We start from the raw sequence: 18,193 nt of genomic DNA on the forward strand, positions 1-18,193 counted from the left end.
AAAGCAGGCCAAAGCAAAACAAAATCTGGCTATTTTTTTTCCACGCTGCAGAAAAAAACACAATCATAGAGAATGTCCATTGGATACGATTCAAACATGCACCATTTGCACTAAGGATCACACTACGGAAAGCTTCCCATTGCTTCCTGGATTAAAGGCGGTCTTCAAGGAAGCATAAGAGGAAGTGGAACTAGTATATCTAATGAACCAGCGGTGCCAATGGCAAGCACATCCGACAGGTATGCCTATAGAACCATCTTCTTTTTTTCCTTCTTCGCAATTTAATTCTCAGCAGTATTCAGGAGCAACATGGCAGAACCAGCCACCTTTCTCTACATGGCCACCTCAAGCATTTTTTATGCCACCATGGCCTAGCAAATCAAATAATAATTGGCCAAATTCCTCTTACCCTCCACCTTTCTGGCAGAACACTCCTTATTCCTCTCAATGGTCTCCTTCTACCTTGCAAAATTAGAACTGGAAACCAAATTGGCAACGATTCACAAACCAGCCTATGGGAACAGTTCCTCTACCTCAACCAACCTTACCAACACCTTATACGTTGCAGCAAAATCCTCAACCTAATATACGACCGCAACTCCCAACTCAACCCAACCCAAATCCTAACAACAGACCAATCCAGTCAGTCCAAATTATTGAAAGTATGAACCCTGAAGTTGAGATGAAAGAATGTAATGAACTTAAGTTAAGATCTGGTCACGTAATTTCTTCAAATGAGGACAAAAATCTGCAACTTGAGGGTAAAGAAACACATCTGGATAAGCCTTCGACTGTAGATGACCAACAAATAAAACAGGGAGGAGATACAGTCAGGCAGTAAGATCTTGAGCAAATTATAATTACTTATCCCGCGTTCCCAGAAAGGTTGATAATACCTCGACCAATTGAATATCCTAACTTTGATCTTCTGGGTGAACTCAAAAATATCTATATAAAAATACCCCTCCTCGAGGCCATTCAAGACATTCCGATATATGCTAAAACCATTAACGAATTGTGTGCAAAGAAGTCTATGAGGAAAACAAAAATAACACCAACTGTACATGTCGTTGGAACTTTGTCTGATTTATTACTAGGCAAAGAGAAACTTGTAAAATACGAAGACTAGGGAAATCCCATTGTCACAGTACAAATAAATGACCGCTCTTTTCCCAATGCTTTAGTTGATTTAGGGGCAGCCATTAATATTCTTACAATAGAAGCTTGTGAAGTGCTTGGCATCACAACCTTAGAACCAACCACTACCTTGTTGGAATTAGTTGACCGTTCAGTAATTAGGCCAGAATGAACATTACAAGATGTGATGGTTTCTGTGGACTCGTGGGAATATCTGGCAGATTTTTTGATTATTAACCCTAGAAATCAGCTAGATGGACACCCCTTAATACTAGGAAGGCCTTGGCTAGCAACAACCGATGCTTATATAGGCTGCCAAATAGGCAGTATGACCATAACCAGAGGAAACGATGTAAAGAATTTAGCTTTATACCCTCCTGCTCAGCCAAGCCTAACCATTGTAAAAACTAGGAAACAACCAACAACATATTTAAAAGAAAATATTTGTTCACCATTGACTGTGGCAGATGTGCTTGAATTCAAAAACCAAACAAAAGACGATGTCATTAACACCTTTATTAATCACCCTGCTGCAGTGTCTAATTTGAGATGTCACATGATTGAAGCAGTCCTTGATAATGAGATTGAAGAAGATTCCTTGAGAGACATTAATGACCAACCAATACCAACAACCACTGTCTATAATAGAAAACCTATTGAAATTGAGCAAGGGAAAATCCTAAACATTAACAATAATTTGAGTAATGACCAACAACAGAAACTTATCCAAGTCCTTAGGAAATATAAAGGGGATTTTGCATGGGATTACCCAGACATGAAAGGGATTGACCCTCAGTTATGCATGCACCACATCTACACTGAAAAATATGCAAGACCCATTCGACAGCCACAATGTAGATTAAATCCTCATCTAAAGGATATTGTGAAAGAAGAGCTTCAAAAACTATTAGATGTGAATTTTATCTATCTTATATCTGACAGTAAATGGGTTTCTCCATTAGTAGTTGTCCCTAAAAAGAATGGAAAATGGCGGATATGCGTTGACTACAGAGAACTCAACAAAGCAACGCAAAAATACCATTTTCCCCTTCCATTTATCGACCAGGTCTTAGATACATTAGCAGGAAAGAAATTCTTCTCTTTCCTGGACGGCTTCAGTGGCTACAACCAAATCCAAATTGCCCCTGAAGACCAGGATAAAACTACTTTCACTTGCCCCTGGGGAACATTTGCTTACAGGGTATTGCCTTTCGGATTGTGCAATGCACCTGCTACATTCCAAAGAGCCATACTCAGTATTTTTGCAGACTTGATAAATGAAGGATTAGAGGTGTACATGGATGATTTTACACCCTATGGAGATGACTTTGATCAGGCATTACAAACATTGGAGAAAGTCCTAGATCGGTGTATTGCTACTAGACTATGCTTAAGCCATGAGAAATGTCATATGATGATGACAGAAGGCCTGATTCTGGGTCATTACATTTCAGCAGCTGGAATTCAGGTAGATCCAGCAAAGATACAGGTAATCCTCTTATTAGCTACTCCTTGCACTCAAACATAGGTACGTAGTTTTTTGGGATTTGCTAGATATTATCGTCGATTTATAAATAAATTTTCGTAGATTGCTGCACCTTTATATGCCTTGATAGGAAATGTTGATTTTATATGGACTGATAGATGTGACACTGCCTTTACAGATCTGAAATGGTTAGTATCGACAACTCCAGTATTACGAGGCCCAAATTGGGATATACCTTTTCAGATTTCATCAGATGCATCAGATACAACTATCAGAGTTGTTCTTGGCCAAGAAGAAGACAAGAAACCCTACGCTATATATTACATCAGCAAAAATTTAACTCCTGCTGAGTTGAATTACATAGTAACAGAAAAAGAGTTTCTAGCTGTTATTTATGCTATCAACAAATTTAGACACTATATAACTAGATACCCTGTATTTCTGTATACTGACCACTCTGCTATTAAATATTTAGCCAATAAACCTATTACAAATGGAAGAGTGACTCATTGGTTACTACTTTTGCAGGAATTTGACATAACTATAAGGGATTGACCAGGGAAGGAGAACCTCATGGCAGACTTCCTCTCTCGAGTGCCAAGAATAGATGATACAACAGCGGTAGAAGATTAGTTCTCGGGTAAACATTTGTTTGCTATGGCAATAAAAACGCCATGGTATGCAGACGTAGCGAATTACTTATCAGCAGGAAAATTGCCCAAACATCTGACATCTAGATAAAGGAAATTGATTGTGCAACGTAGCACTCGTTTCTCCTGGATCGGAGGATACCTTTTCCACATGGGCACTGATATGCACATCGGTAGGTGCATCAAGGAGGACAAATTTATGATATCTTAAAAGCATGCCATGATGGACCTTGTGGTGGACACTTTGCAGACTGCATAACTGGACATAAAATTCTACAGATGGGCTACTACTGGCCCACTATTTTTAAAGATGCTAAGAAATTTGTCTAGGCATGTGATAGTTGCCAAAGGATGGGTCACCCTGGCCAATCTGATGAAATGCCCCTGCATCCACAACTGGTGATAGAACCCTTTGAGCGTTGGGAATTAGATTTCATTGGGCTGTTCAAACCACCATCCAACCAGAAAAAGTATATATTGGTTGCAACAGATTACGTAACTAAGTGGGTGGAAGTAGTAGCGTTACCAAGAGCAACAGAGGAAACTGTTATTAATTTTCTTTTCGAAATTTTTGTGCAGTATGGCTTACCCATAGAAGTAATTACTGATGGGGGGCCATAATTCGTGGGTCACAAGATTATTGCTACACTGAAAAATCATCACATCACACACAAAATTACCTCTCCATATCACCCATAGGTGAACGGGCAGGTGGAGAGCACCAACAAAGTTATCAAAGCTATTCTAACAAAGACTGTCTCATCACATCGACGAGACTGGACTGCTCGACTGCCAGAGGCCTTGTGGGCGTATCGCACAACTTGGAGAAACACTACTAGATACTCACCGTATCAACTGGTATTTGGTAAGGAACCCATTTTTCCCATAGAATTTGAGATACAAACACTAAAGACAACCCAAGAAATAGGACTGGATTTAACTGAAGCCCAGGTTAATAGGTTACAACAGATGAACGAATTAGATGAAATTCAGCTACTGGCTCTATAGCATATGACACTTATTCAACAACAAAGAGCCAAATGGCATGATGCCCTGATTAAGAAAAATACATTCCATGAGGGCGACTGGGCACTTATTTACGATTCCAGGTTCTAAGACTTCCCTAGAAAACTGCAGACTAGATGGTTAGGCCCCTATGAGATAAAGCAAGTACACGAAAATGGTACTCTTACGCTGGCCACCATTGATGGGTCTGGTTCTTCTTTTAAAGCAAATGGGCATCGGGTACGCCTCTACTAAAAGCCACTTACCAAAGAATCTTTCTATCAGCAGATACATGAGGACCCCACCATGCAAGTTTTAGCTGCAGAAGGAAATCCTTCGGCAACTCCATCTTCATAAATTTTATTTTTTTCTCTGTAAAATATGTAAATATGATTACTGATTTGATTTTTTTTCCTTCTTTTTGATTGTTTTTTTGTTCAATTTATTGAACAGTTGCTGTTCAATCTATTGAACAACACTTTCTTGCTTTTTATTGTTTTGCTGTTCAATTTATTGAACAACTACTGTTCAATCTATTGAACAACACTTTCTTGCTTTTTATCGTTTTGCTGTTCAATTTATTGAACAACTGCTGTTCAATCTATTGAACAACACTTTCTTGCTTTTTATCGTTTTGCTGTTCAATCTATTGAACAACACTTTTTTGTTTTTTATCATTTTGCTGTTCAATATATTGAACAGCTGTTGTTCAATCTATTGAACAACACTTTCTTTCTTTGTGTTATTTTATTGTTCAAATAACTGAAAACTGCTGTTCAATATATTGAACAGTTGCCGTTCAATATATTGAACAACTGTCGTTCAATCTATTGAACAACACTTTCTTTCCTTTGCACTGTTTTGCTGTTCAATATATTGAACAACTGCTATTCAATTTAGTGAACAGCTGCCATTCAATCTATTGAACAACACTTTCTTTCTTTCCGTCATTTTGTTGTTCAATCTATTGAACAACACTTTTTCGTTAGATTTGTTGTTCATTTAATTGAACAACTGCTATTCAATCTATTGAACAACACTTTCTTTCTTTTCAATTGTTTTGCTGTTCAAACTATTCAACAACTGCTATTTGTTTAATTGAACTGCTGCTGTTCAATCTATTGAGCAACACCTTTTTCTTTTTGCATGGTTTTGTTGTTCGTTTAATTGAACACCTGCTGTTCAATTTATTGAACAACACCTTTTTTTCTTTTGCGTTGTTTTTCTGTTCATTTAATTGAACAACTGCTGTTCAATCTTTGCAACAGCTGCTGTTCAATCTTTTGAACAGCCACAATCCAATCCAATTGAACAACAAAATTTTTCTTTTGTGGGATTGCTCTTCGCTTTTTCTTTTGTTTTTCATTTTGTTTTCTTTTCATGGCATGAAGTACACTACTTTTATGAGGACAAAGAATTTATGGATTCTATTGAAAGGAGTTAATACCATTAACGTTATGATCTTTAACATGAAAGATTCTTGATGATAGATTCTTTTCAAGAAAAGGGACACAGTTATTTATATACTGTATCGTTTTCTGCTGTACATGATACTGATTGATCATCTTAAATACCATGCTTCTTCCACCCTCCCTGGTTATAATCTTCTCTGTCTATAATAACTAAGACTATGGGTATACTTTTCCATTGACATGTTCAACTTCTTCCATCATCCCTGCTCTTAAGGAGTATTGAGCTTCCCTCTATTTATCACAAAAATGTGTAAGAACAACAATTTTTTTTTTCATATGGAGGATAGGGGGTCTCATTATGAACCAACCTACCATGTTCATAAGGTTATAACAAAGTGACATTCCCATTATGGCCACCACACCAGGGTTATGATCCATTGGATAGCCAAAATATCCTTGGAACATGAGGTCTCATCACGAGCTGACCTGCTCACTTTTGCTACATCCCAGTGAATGGCAGTGTGGATATCTGGTTACCACACCAGCACACTGATCTCTTCTGTAGAACAACATTGGATCTCTCCATTTATAAATAAAGGATCTTGGCTCATATGGGTTAAAAAGCAACCCTACCGAGGCTATGGACACCTGCTGGCAGCAGAGGCTCTGCTTGTGGTATTGAAGTTATACCTTATCGTCAATTACTACTATAATACCTTATTCTTATTCTTTCTTTTTATTGGAGAAATTATTCCCTTAATTTTCCTATGTTTTGAACCGTTATGCATGAGATAATGTCTTTCGGTCAATCGCATCATTCTCGGCTAGAACACCGTCAGCAGAGTACCTTTTTGGCATATTGTTGTCCTTTTCTTTTTCTCATAACTTATCATCAACCCAAAGTGTCCTATCTCTTATTCATAACTATCGTTACACACTCCGCTCTCATTATAACCATACCTCTTGTCGTCCTATCATTGATATGCATACTCTGCTTCATTTACTGCCGTACTGTTCATTCCCTTGCCTTGTCGTCAGAACAACACTTTCCCTGTCTACTCGATCGTAGGCGACTTCTCTTTAAGGAGGGGGAAGGATTTCCATTATGCATTTGCATGCGCTATATTTATTTCGCTTATTTGACTTGATATGTTTATGTGATATCCCATAATCAAATGACATTTGGCAGTGTGATAGTCCTTGAATTAATATTATTAATTCTCATGGAAATTCCTCTTAACATCATGGAATTTAGTTGTTATATCTACTTGTTGTTCTATTTCACCAAAGCAATTGTTGTTCTCCACTGTTTCTTTTCTGTTGTGTTAATCCTTGAAATTGTAGGACGAATATTGGAAGAATTCGAGCATTATGGGTGGAAAATCAGTTCGCCGAGAACCCTTAGTGTTGGAGATTTCTGACAGAGCCAGGGAAATTCTGGAGCGTGCAGGATGGATATCATATTTCACTAGACTTCAGGCCCCCAGTGAAGAAATCGCTATCGAGTTTTTACAACACTTACAGAATGGACAGTCCATAGTAAAAGGCATAAGAGTAATAGTATCAGAGGCTGTGATAGCTGAAGTTTCTGGGCTGTCAACAAAAGGAGCAGTATGGCCTAAAAAGCACATAATGTTGCATGACGCGGTGGAGATTTTCAGAGACACAGACGAGGAATTAACATGAAAAGGCAAGGGCATTCAACCATCCTCTCTGGGAGAACCATGGCGCGAATTGGCAAGTGTCATCCAGAAGTACATCACCTGTGATGGTCGCCAAGATGTGGTAAAACCACGAGAACTCAAACTCTTAGTTATTTTAAAGCAGAATCTCATTGTCAATTTACCATTTTTCTTGAATTCATTATTGCATGACACAACATATAGAATAAGATGGGCTAGACATCCTGAGACTGTAGTCAGTCACCATGGTTTGATCAGACTAATTGTTAGTCATAATCTTGTTCAACAAAACTTAACTTGGGATGGTCTCATAGCACCTCTAGAAATTAGTCAAGACCCCGTAGTTCAAAACTCTGTAGCCTTGGAAATTGGCTAGCAGACTCAAGACTCTGCAACTTTGGAAATTAGCCAGCAGAACCCTGTTCCAAAGAGGAAGAGGACCGCTCATTCAAAAATTGGGCCCCATAAGCATAGGTGGTTTGTGAGGTTGAACCCAGTCTAGAGGACGTTTGAAGATCCTTAGGGTAGCGCCGAACGACCGATGGAGCCATCCAGTCCAATTAATGTACAAGACTCTGAGTCAGAACTAGAGGAACAATGCAATTCTGAGCCTGAACCAGAGAAAGAAGGTAATTCAGAGCCAGAGCTAGAGGAAGAGTGCAATTCTGAACCTGAACAAGGGGAAGAAGGTAATTTTGAATCTGAACCCGAGGAAGAAGGCAATTCAGAAAAAGAACCTGAGTCAGACTCAGAACAAGAGGAAGTAAAACATTTTGATGTTGAACCAGAAAATGAAGCAGGGCCTCCTCAAACACCACCTATGAGCCCCCAAGATGATTTCTTGCAAGAATTTGAGGAAGGGATGGCCCAGGTCCTGGCAAATTTAAATGCATACATGCAACCTGGAGGATCACTTGATCCGAACCTGACTGAAGCCCAATCCTCAGGAGATTCTAGTCATACAAAAATTCTGCCTTCCCCAAAAGCTGCAAACCAGGAAGAGGAAGTAAACACAGAAGTCATTCACGAATCTAATAACCAGTCTGGTGACATGGTTATATTGGAACATAGCCAAGACAAGCACCAGGAACCCTTAGATACAGAGGGTATTGACAAACCTGTTCTTACAAAGGAGGCTCCTCAGAAAAAGCGAGTAGCTGAAACAAAACTAAAGAAGCTAAGGTAGAAATACCAAAAGCTTCAGAATATAGTTAGAAGGATACGTCAGAAATTGAAAGAAACTGCAATTAGACAGGCCTAGAGTACTACTCCTGAGGTAGTCACTGTGGCCACACAAATAGAGATATGTGAGGGTAGGGCAACAAAAACCCAGACCGAACCTATTTCTACTCAGGCAGTAGCCACCCAAACAAATTTGCATGCAGACTTAATGGATACAGTTGTTCTGACAGAGGGTTGGTCCTCCCATAATAAAAGAACTTAGATCGAGAGTATACCCTCTCACAGCACATGCACCCAGACAGAAGAAAAATTCAAGGACACCCCATCAAGTAGTGATCTTATTCTTTTGAAGTTATAGGAGGAGCTATCACAAGACCAACTTACTTTAGAACATTGTTAGATGGAGACAGTTCCTCTACAAATGTATCAGGAGTTGCAGAAGCAATGTAGAGAATTGACCATAACTGAGAACGAAACTTTTGATAAGTTCAGTTAGGAGGAAGAAAAGTAGAGTAAAATGAAAGCAAAGCTAGATAAGGTCGTGGGCGAGGTCGATGTTATTTGCTCTTTATACTCTGATGTCTTATCTTGCAGGTCTCCTGACACAAATTATGCTCTGTCTTTATTAGAAAGATATTTGATGTTGAAGATTAACGCTGTTAGGGCTGGTAAGTCAGTTGAATTGAAGACAACTGACGAATTCATAAATTTCTATAAGGAGCATGGGACAAAGGTCCAACAGCTCCTTTGTGAATTCTATTTGCACAATTTTGTATTAGAAGGGGAGGTGGATAATAATCCTAGTCCTTTTGTTGGGGATATTCAGTTCCAGGACTTTATTTATTTTGCAGTAAACCAACTCAAGTGGTCTAAGGCTTATAACGCCTTTCAAAGAAAAGAACATGGGCTAGATTTGTGGGTTAGGAGTGAACATACGCACCCCTTGCAACTTTTTATTAGACACAAAAGGCTCATGACACAGGAGGGTGTAACTAAGATTCTGGGGCCTATACATAAAGAAATCGTGCAAATGGGAAGGGATTATTTCTTATCCATTCAGGAAAGATCCTTGATTGCATCCAAGCAGAGATGGACAATCTCAACCAATAGTGTCAAGGATAGAGAGCCGTTTAATTACAAGAATTTTAAAGCTGCCGCAGGCCGTTTTGTTACTTACAACAATATTATCTTGAGGGAAGGACCATATTGGTTGGGATGTCAATTTAGGAGTCCTATTATTTGGTACCCACCTGAAGGATACCGTTCTGATTATGAGTTGCCTGAAGGTCATGAAGGGACAACTTTTGCAGATTTAATACAAAAGCATGGTTTTAGGTCAGATAAAGAAAAAGTATTTCCTGCTTACTCTTTAACTACATTACATAATAACTATTTATGTTCATAAGGACATGAAACAAGGTAAGCAGGGGAGAATGTTGGGCCGTGCAACAAGTATAAATTTACCCTTGATTACACTATCTTTTTCCTCCTTTTTATGCATTTGTGCCATGATGTAATAAGGTTTTGATAAGATTTCGATAGAAAATGAATGAAACTTCTTTTGATGCGATTTGATTGACAAAACTAACTTTCATTGTTTATTATGCAGAAATTGGCGAAGGGAACAACCGCTGTTCAAAAGATTGAACAACAAAGGCTAAACAGAGGAAACAACATGCATCTTGTGCAGTCAAATCAAGAAGCAAATCAGGAGGATCAACGCAAGATAGAAAGACTGTCTGATAATAGCATTTAGTTGTGAATTCCTCAGGATCTCCTGATCCTGAGGAATCACATTTATCTCTTTTCCTCTTTGACTATAAGAAGGGAAGGACGAACAGAATAGAGGAAAACTTTTCACCTTTTTACTTCAGATGTAATTTTAATATATAAAGCGTTATTCTGAAAGACATTGTGCTGTGATGACATTTGGATTTGATGAATAATATATAATTCACGTTGTTGTTCATTCGCGATATTCTGAAGTAGTTAAGCAGTATTTGCTGGTGGCTTGGGCCCAGTCACTGGTGGATTTCATTGCTGTTCCCTGTTTTATAGTTTACCTTTCTGCAGTTTAATTACTCTGTTTTATAGTTTTATGATTGATTCACTTTCACTAGTGTGGAGTTTGTATGTTCATTGCATTGGTTCTTATTTCTGTTGATTGTTTCATTTATTTAATATCGTGGATTGAGTTGATTAAGAATCATTTCTTGTTAATTGAATGCTAGAGTTTTATTGATTATATCAGATGTATTCCTTTTATGTAGAAGCCTAGATTCAGCTGAAAGAGCTCTGTTATCACTACGGTGCACTCGGTTGATGTAATTGTAGTTAGAACTTTCGGTTAAGATTGGATTGTAATCTCGCTTAAGATTGAGTTTTGATGTTTGAATAAGCTAATTTCCTTGAAGTTACAAATTGGTAGTTTACGGTTTGATTCATTTACTCTTGTATTGAAATCAATAAGTTATTTTAAATTAGTACTCTCTGTAGATTCAATGATTTCCATCACTTGCACATATTGTGTACACTCTTGAAACAAAAAGACTTACCCAGGTTGATAATTAATGTGAGGCAATTAGGAGTTCTCAAAAACACCTTATTTGCGCCCAACAGTTGGATCTACTAGATACAAACCTTGGCACAAATTTCAAGAATAAGGTGGACCCCATTGGTATCTTAAGTGATATCCATGCCTTGGAGTAATATAGGTGCGTAGTAAAGAGCACACAGAAGAAGGGACTAGATGTCGGATCCCCAGATCTAGGACTTAGAACCATTTCCGAGGAAGGGTGGACCTCGCATCAAACCAATCCAGGCTTATCCATTTGAAGAGGTAATTAGGTGGCAGGGCATCGATGTGATAGAGAGGGGATGGGATACTTGATCCTCATATTTTCCAGAGACAATTTAATGCAGGCCTTAACTATGTTCAAAAGCATGGTATGAAACAAAACTTGGAATTGAATGGATGCTAGATTTCAAAAGGAAAAGTTGTAAAACATAAACTAACCAGATTGCACATGAGGCAAAGCTAAGCACATTTCAGCCTAAGCTCTAGGTTCTAGCGATTGGTCACATGGATTGAGGTGGTTAAATCTTGACGGATGAGGCCAAAAATTTGGTGTTTTTTGGGCATTAAAAATAGTTAAATACCATTTTTTTAAATAGGCCAAAAATAAAACAAGGATTTTTATGGCACCATTATGTTGGATCTGCTAGTATTACATCAGAAATCAAACCATGTAAGAATAAGAAGCAACTCATGTTCCCATGTTGCGAAGGAAAAAATATTGTTGTGGACAAGGAGTTTTGTGGAAGTTCGTGAGAGGGAGTGAATCCACAAAAAACTTATGTAATTTGAGTTCTCGATTGAGAAATATATGGGAGAGAGAGTGTGCATGAGAGTATTTGAAAAAGATTGAAATTGATAAATGTAAGAAAAATGAAGAAAATATGAGACAATGTGTGTAGAGGAGAGCTAAGCAGAGGTTGAATGTGTAGATTGGTTGATATATGAAATTGTTGTGTACACGAAAATTGCTAATATGGAATGTTGAAGATTTATCTGTTGAAAAAGAGTTCTATCCATTCATAGAATTATAAGTGATATGTTATGATCCGACGTAAATCCATTTGAATTAGAGAATCAAAGCAAGTAGTCTCTTACAGATAAGGGGATTAGAGTCTCCAATAGGTTGGTGCATGTAAAAAGTGGGAATTGGTGCTTCTAGCAAGTGGGCGCTTTTAATGAAAATGGGGTTGGTGCCTCCTATAGGTTGACACCTACATAATTTGATGTAAATTGAAGTTGGTGCTTGCATTTAAATTATAATTAAAATAAAGTTTGTGGTTTTCTATCCTATGGGTTTCCATGTAAATATCATGTGTCCAAATCTTTATGTGATTAATGCATTGTTGTACAGTTGAATATGTTTGATTGGCTAAATAGTTGTTAAAATTTATATAATATTGATTCACCCACCTCTCAGTATTATTTTGGTTTCCAACAATTGGTATCAGAGCAAGTTCCATTAGCAACAATCTAACAATTGGAATGTACATCCAATTTGAAATATGGGAAACCATGATAATAGTCTTACTGACAAAGCTCCTCTTTTCAATGAAACAAATTATACCTTTTGGAAAGTGATAACGAGGACCTATCTAATGTCCCTTGGTGCAAATGTCTGGAATGCAGTGTTGCATGGCTATGAAGATATTGCTATTTTATTCAATAGAGATGCCAATCTTGATTTCTCCTAAATGCTAAAGAAATGAATGCAATCCTCAATGGTATTTTTGAGTCTAAATTTGTTAAAGTTATGCATTTCACAACAATGAAAGAGATATGTGACAAGTTCAAGAATAGTTATGAAGGTGATAATAAGGTAAATATAGCCAAAATCCAAGTTTATAGAATGCAATTTGAATCATTAAAGATGAAAGAGGATGAGGACATAGCAATTTTTTTTCTTTATATTCATGAAATAGTGAACACCATGAGATGCCTTGAGGAAACTATGTACTATTCCATAGTAGTTCAAAAAGTGTTGAGATATGTTCCTTCCAGATTTAACACCAAAGTATCATCTCTTGATGAGATGCAATATCTCAATAAACTAACCATGGATCAGTTGCTTTGAGCTCTCACTGCTTATGAAATGAGAACTACAAAAGGTAGATCTACATCAAGGGAAGAAACATTTAAATCAATTAAGAAGACGAAATATAATCAAGAATGCTCAAGCTATGGATTGGATGAAGAAGAAGCCAAGTTTGTCAAAATACTGATAGGAGGATCCAACAAATACAAAGGTAAGTTTTTTTTCAAATGTTTTAACTGTGGAAAAGTAGCTCACTATCCATCTAAATTCCCATATAAAAATTAAGCTAATGAACATTATATCAAGGACAAGAAGAAGTTTAGGAGAGTTAAGAAGGAGAGGAGATTCAAGAAGAAGAGCTTCTATACCAAAAAAAAAACAACTCTTGAGAGGATGACGATGAAAAATATTCTAATGAATAAGGGATCAATGATTTCTTTCTCATGGCTACGAAATCCAAAGTTGAAGACCAAGATGAATATGAGATAGGTAAAGAAGACGTAGTAGTCGATTTGGAAGGTGAATTAATAAATGCCTTAGAATAGCTCAATATACTTAGGAAAAATAATAATAAATAAAAAGAGATATTGATTATGTACAAAAGAGAAGAGCACAAATCTAAAGATTCATCACTTCTTCTTCTGAAAGTAGAGTTGGAGGAAGCAAACAATATTGAAGATAGTCTGTTACAATAGCTGAAAAAAAGGGAAAGGAATGTGAAAAAATGGAGGAAGAGATAGTTTCTTTTAGACAAGAATTAGAGAAAACCAAGTCTCATTTGAACTGGAACTTAAAGTATATCAAAGGATATAAAAAATTAGATGAAATTTTTAGTGTTCAAAGATCTCCCCTCGTCAAGAATTGTTTTCGTTATAAAGGAGAGACACACACCAAGAAACTTGAAGACAAAGAACCAATCGAATTTATTGAAGCACTCAAAGGACATAATAACAATAGAATCTAAGGAACTGGTCAAATTCAATAACAAAAAAGAGGAGAAATGATAGCAAGGCAATAAGAGAAATTAATAAAACAACAACAACAAAGAGAAGAAAATGACAAGAAGGAAATAAGAAACATTAATAAAACTTAGTGGCAGAAAAGGAGGGAAAATTACAATAATTCGAATAGACAAAATGATCAAGTGAGAAATCAACAGAAGCCTTATCCTTCTCAAAGAGAAAGTCATAAAAAATTCAAAATATCATATCCTCAAAGTTTCTCTTAGATACCAAAATATATTCTATGGTTATTGTTATTCACGTGAAAATTTTGGCCATAAGGCTACAAATTGTAGATCCTATCTTAGAAATAATTAGATCATAAATAAAATAAATGAATCTTTACCGTCAATAAGAAATAGAGATAACAAATTTGTAAATCCAAACAGGAATGATCCCAAATACATCAATCCTTTTGCTCCTTTATTTGATTATATTGAATTCTATAACTATCATAATTATGGATAGAAAATAGCTGATTGTATAACCAACAAAATTAGATTAACTCCTTAGGTCAAGGAACCATAAGAAGAACCCAAGATATGGAAGAAGAAAAATGTAGAAAGGAAAGTAGAATGTGACATTGTCTTATATGTCGAAAACCAAGGCATCCATTAATATGTGCACAGTGGATGCTCCAAAAATGTGACTGGTGATAAAGTAAATTCTTATCACTAAAAGAAGATAGGATATGAAGTGTTACATTTGGAAATGGTTCTCTTGGAAAAATCATGGGAAAAGGCATGATTAGCTTGGAAATTGGAAGAGGCAAGAATCAAAATGTTCTTTTTGTGGATATGCTTAAACAAAACTTATTGAGTGTGATTCAAATGTTTGACCATGGGTATGATGTCACTTTTCACTCTAAAAGTTGTTAAATAAAGATGGAAAACATAGGGAAAGTGGTAGAAAATGTTGTGAGAATACTAAGTAATGTGTGCATACTCAGTGAGAAAAATGAGAAATGTTATTTGGGGAAGCTTGATGAGAGCTAGCTATGGCACACAAGGTTTGGACACTTAAATTTTGATAATATAGTGAAGCTTAGAAAGAATCAAGCTGTAAGGGATTTGCCAAAGATTTCAAAACCTAATACTATAGTCTACAATTCATATCAAATTGGTATAAATTTTTCCAATAACCTTCAAGACAAAGTAACACTTCTCAATTAGGCCTCTGCAATTGATCCATATAGACTTATGTGGACCCTCAAAAACTGAAACACCAAGGGGAGAACAATATTTTATGTTGATTATTAATGATTATTCTAGGTTTATTTGGGTTGCATTCTTGAAAGGGAAATCTGAATCATTTGATAGTTTCAAAGTATTTAAAGCCCTTGCTGAAAATCAAACCAATTGTAAATTGAAATTCCTAAGGTATGACAAAGGTGGGGAGTTTAACTCAAAAGAGTTTGATGATTTTTGTGAAGAACATGGAATTAGAAGGCACTCTCAATCCAAATGGTGCGACAGAGAGGAAAAATCGATAAATACAACAAATGGCTAGAGCAATGTTATATGAGAGAAATCTTCCAAACACCTTTTGGGTTGAAGCTATGTAACCATCCCTCCCACATTTACCTAGTTTCATCGGCTTGCCGAGGTAAACATGAGGTAGAGACACTATGACATGACCCAACGTCCTAGATCTAGTTAAGGAAGTGGGGCAAACAAAATGACCACATATTGACAATCTACAGGGCCTACAAGACACTTAGGGGGAAAATAACCACCCCAAGTGCCCAATCCTTGAGTTGAGTCTCCTTTTCACACACTTTAACCCCCAACTGTGTGCATGACAAGGCCTCCATGTGGTTATAGGCATCCAACTGCATGCATAAGCTTGTCTGGGTGCGGTTGTGACCCAAATTCTTTAGTTATGAGCATGCGGTCTCGAGATCAGTGCCAACTTTTCAGGCATGCCTCCAAACCACTGCCCAAAATGCACTGATACTTTCCAAAATCATGTCTAACATGGAAAAAAACATTCAATATCAACTCAAAACTTGACTTAGAATGACTCGAACATACTAGGCATTTCATGAAACACATTATAAACCTGTAATCCATAGGTCATGAATGCATATGTGATCATAAAACTCTGTGATTCATATGAGAATCATCGAGAAGGCCCTATGCACTCTCCATGTAGCTAAAATACACTTATTAGTCCATACATTCATCGATCAATCAATAGCTAAACAATTCATGACATGATCCATAGAAGATACACATCATATAAAAAAAATATAACCAGAAATTAACCAACATATATGTAATAACACTAGTAAAAATTCCATGTAATAAAAGTAGATAAAGGGAAAAATAATAACCACGGTTGATGGGACACTTATTCCAAGCTGAATGTTGGGAAAGATATCCTAGGGGGTGTTCATTTGGTTGTTTATGGCTAAGGAAATTGGCAAAGACAATGGCTAAGGCTTTGGAAATGAAAAATGACATTTTTGGCACATTTATTTACGAAAATAATGGAAATTAGGAGGAAAAGGAGGTGAAAGGTCACAGGTTTCATGTGAGGAGGAAATTGAAAGAAAATAATGGAAAATGAAGAAAATAGAGGCCTCATTCATAAAAAGGCTTCTGAGGATCAGTTGGTAACATTTTGTTAGTGGAGTTTTGGAGCTCTCTCATTATTCTCTCTCTATCTCTCTCTCTCTCTCTCACTCTTGGACACTTAGAGTTTTCTTGGAGAAATTTTTGGCATTAGATCAAGAAAGGAAAAAGAAGGCAAGAGGAAGCAGATATCAAGTAGGAAAAGGCATGATCAAGAAGCTACAACAAGATTCATTGCAGGTATCGATTTGCATGTGTATTTTCCTTGCTAGATTTGGCATGCATGGTATTGCATGTGGTTATTTTGCTATTGTGGCATGGGTTTTTCTAGGTGCAATAATGTTTTCAGCCTAGCCTTTCCATTTTCGGATAACCATGGTGTGATGGGGTTCTCATGTCTTGGTTGAGCTGGATTGCCGGATGGATTCGAAACTGAGTGGGGTGTATATCCGAATGATAAAAAACATGGCCTAGTGGTCCTTGAACTAGACCATGGATCACGGATCCTACATGGCTAGTAGAGGTCTAATTAAGGTCTTGTTTAACTTATTAATTTTACATAATTGTTTCCCTGTTCTTTTACTTCTCCTAAGTTATCATTCCATTATGGGCAATGACCTGGGCTCTGGGCTTGAAAAAAGTGGCTCAAATCCCTGCGATGCTGATACAGAACTGAAAAAATGAGTCTCTACACACTGGCAAAAAAACCTATGAGAGAGACTCTGGGTTTTTGGATGTTGTAATGCCTATAGCATGCGAGCGAATGAGTCTTAAGTTGGTCAAAACTTCAGTAGGACCCGAGGGTAAGCCGGCTGAAGCATTGGATTGGTTTCTGAGGCTCCTGAAGCTAATGTTGAATGTCTGTGTGTTATGTTTCCATCAATTCCACTTCCTTAAGGTCACATAGGAGGTCAAATCCAATCATAGTAGCCTCTCGTCGCATGTTTACCCCAATTGGCATGGTTACTTGGGTAAATATGGTAGGAGGGTGTTACAGAGTGGTATCAGAGCATGGTTCACCCCTTATACTAGATGGGCTATGTGTTGTTCATGCATGCATGTCAGTTGCATGTGTGTCTCTTACACTTTCATTCCATGTGCTTGTTGCATTTGCATAATGTTGATCATGGTTGTAGTGATGTCGTCATGTGGAATTTGATGTTGATTTTATGGAATGCATCGTCATGAGTGTACGACTGGTTACATATTGTTATATGTCAATTACATATTTTTATATGTCGCTTACATGTTATTATATGTCGATTCATTACCTTCTTGTATGTTTGATTACATGCACCAGTCTTATAGGTTTGGTTACAAGAATTGGTTGCTTATGCTTGACTACATGTATCTATGCGTATGTGTAGTTGATTAGGAATTTCTTATGCACATTGATGGTTGCATGTGGCAATGTGTACAATGGAGTAATGGTTGTTGACATGCATGAGGTCA

Source organism: Pinus tabuliformis, chromosome 8 (genome assembly GCF_031772625.1).
Source record: "Pinus tabuliformis cultivar Carrire ecotype Pingquan chromosome 8, CPIR1, whole genome shotgun sequence".
NCBI lineage: Eukaryota > Viridiplantae > Streptophyta > Pinopsida > Pinales > Pinaceae > Pinus > Pinus tabuliformis.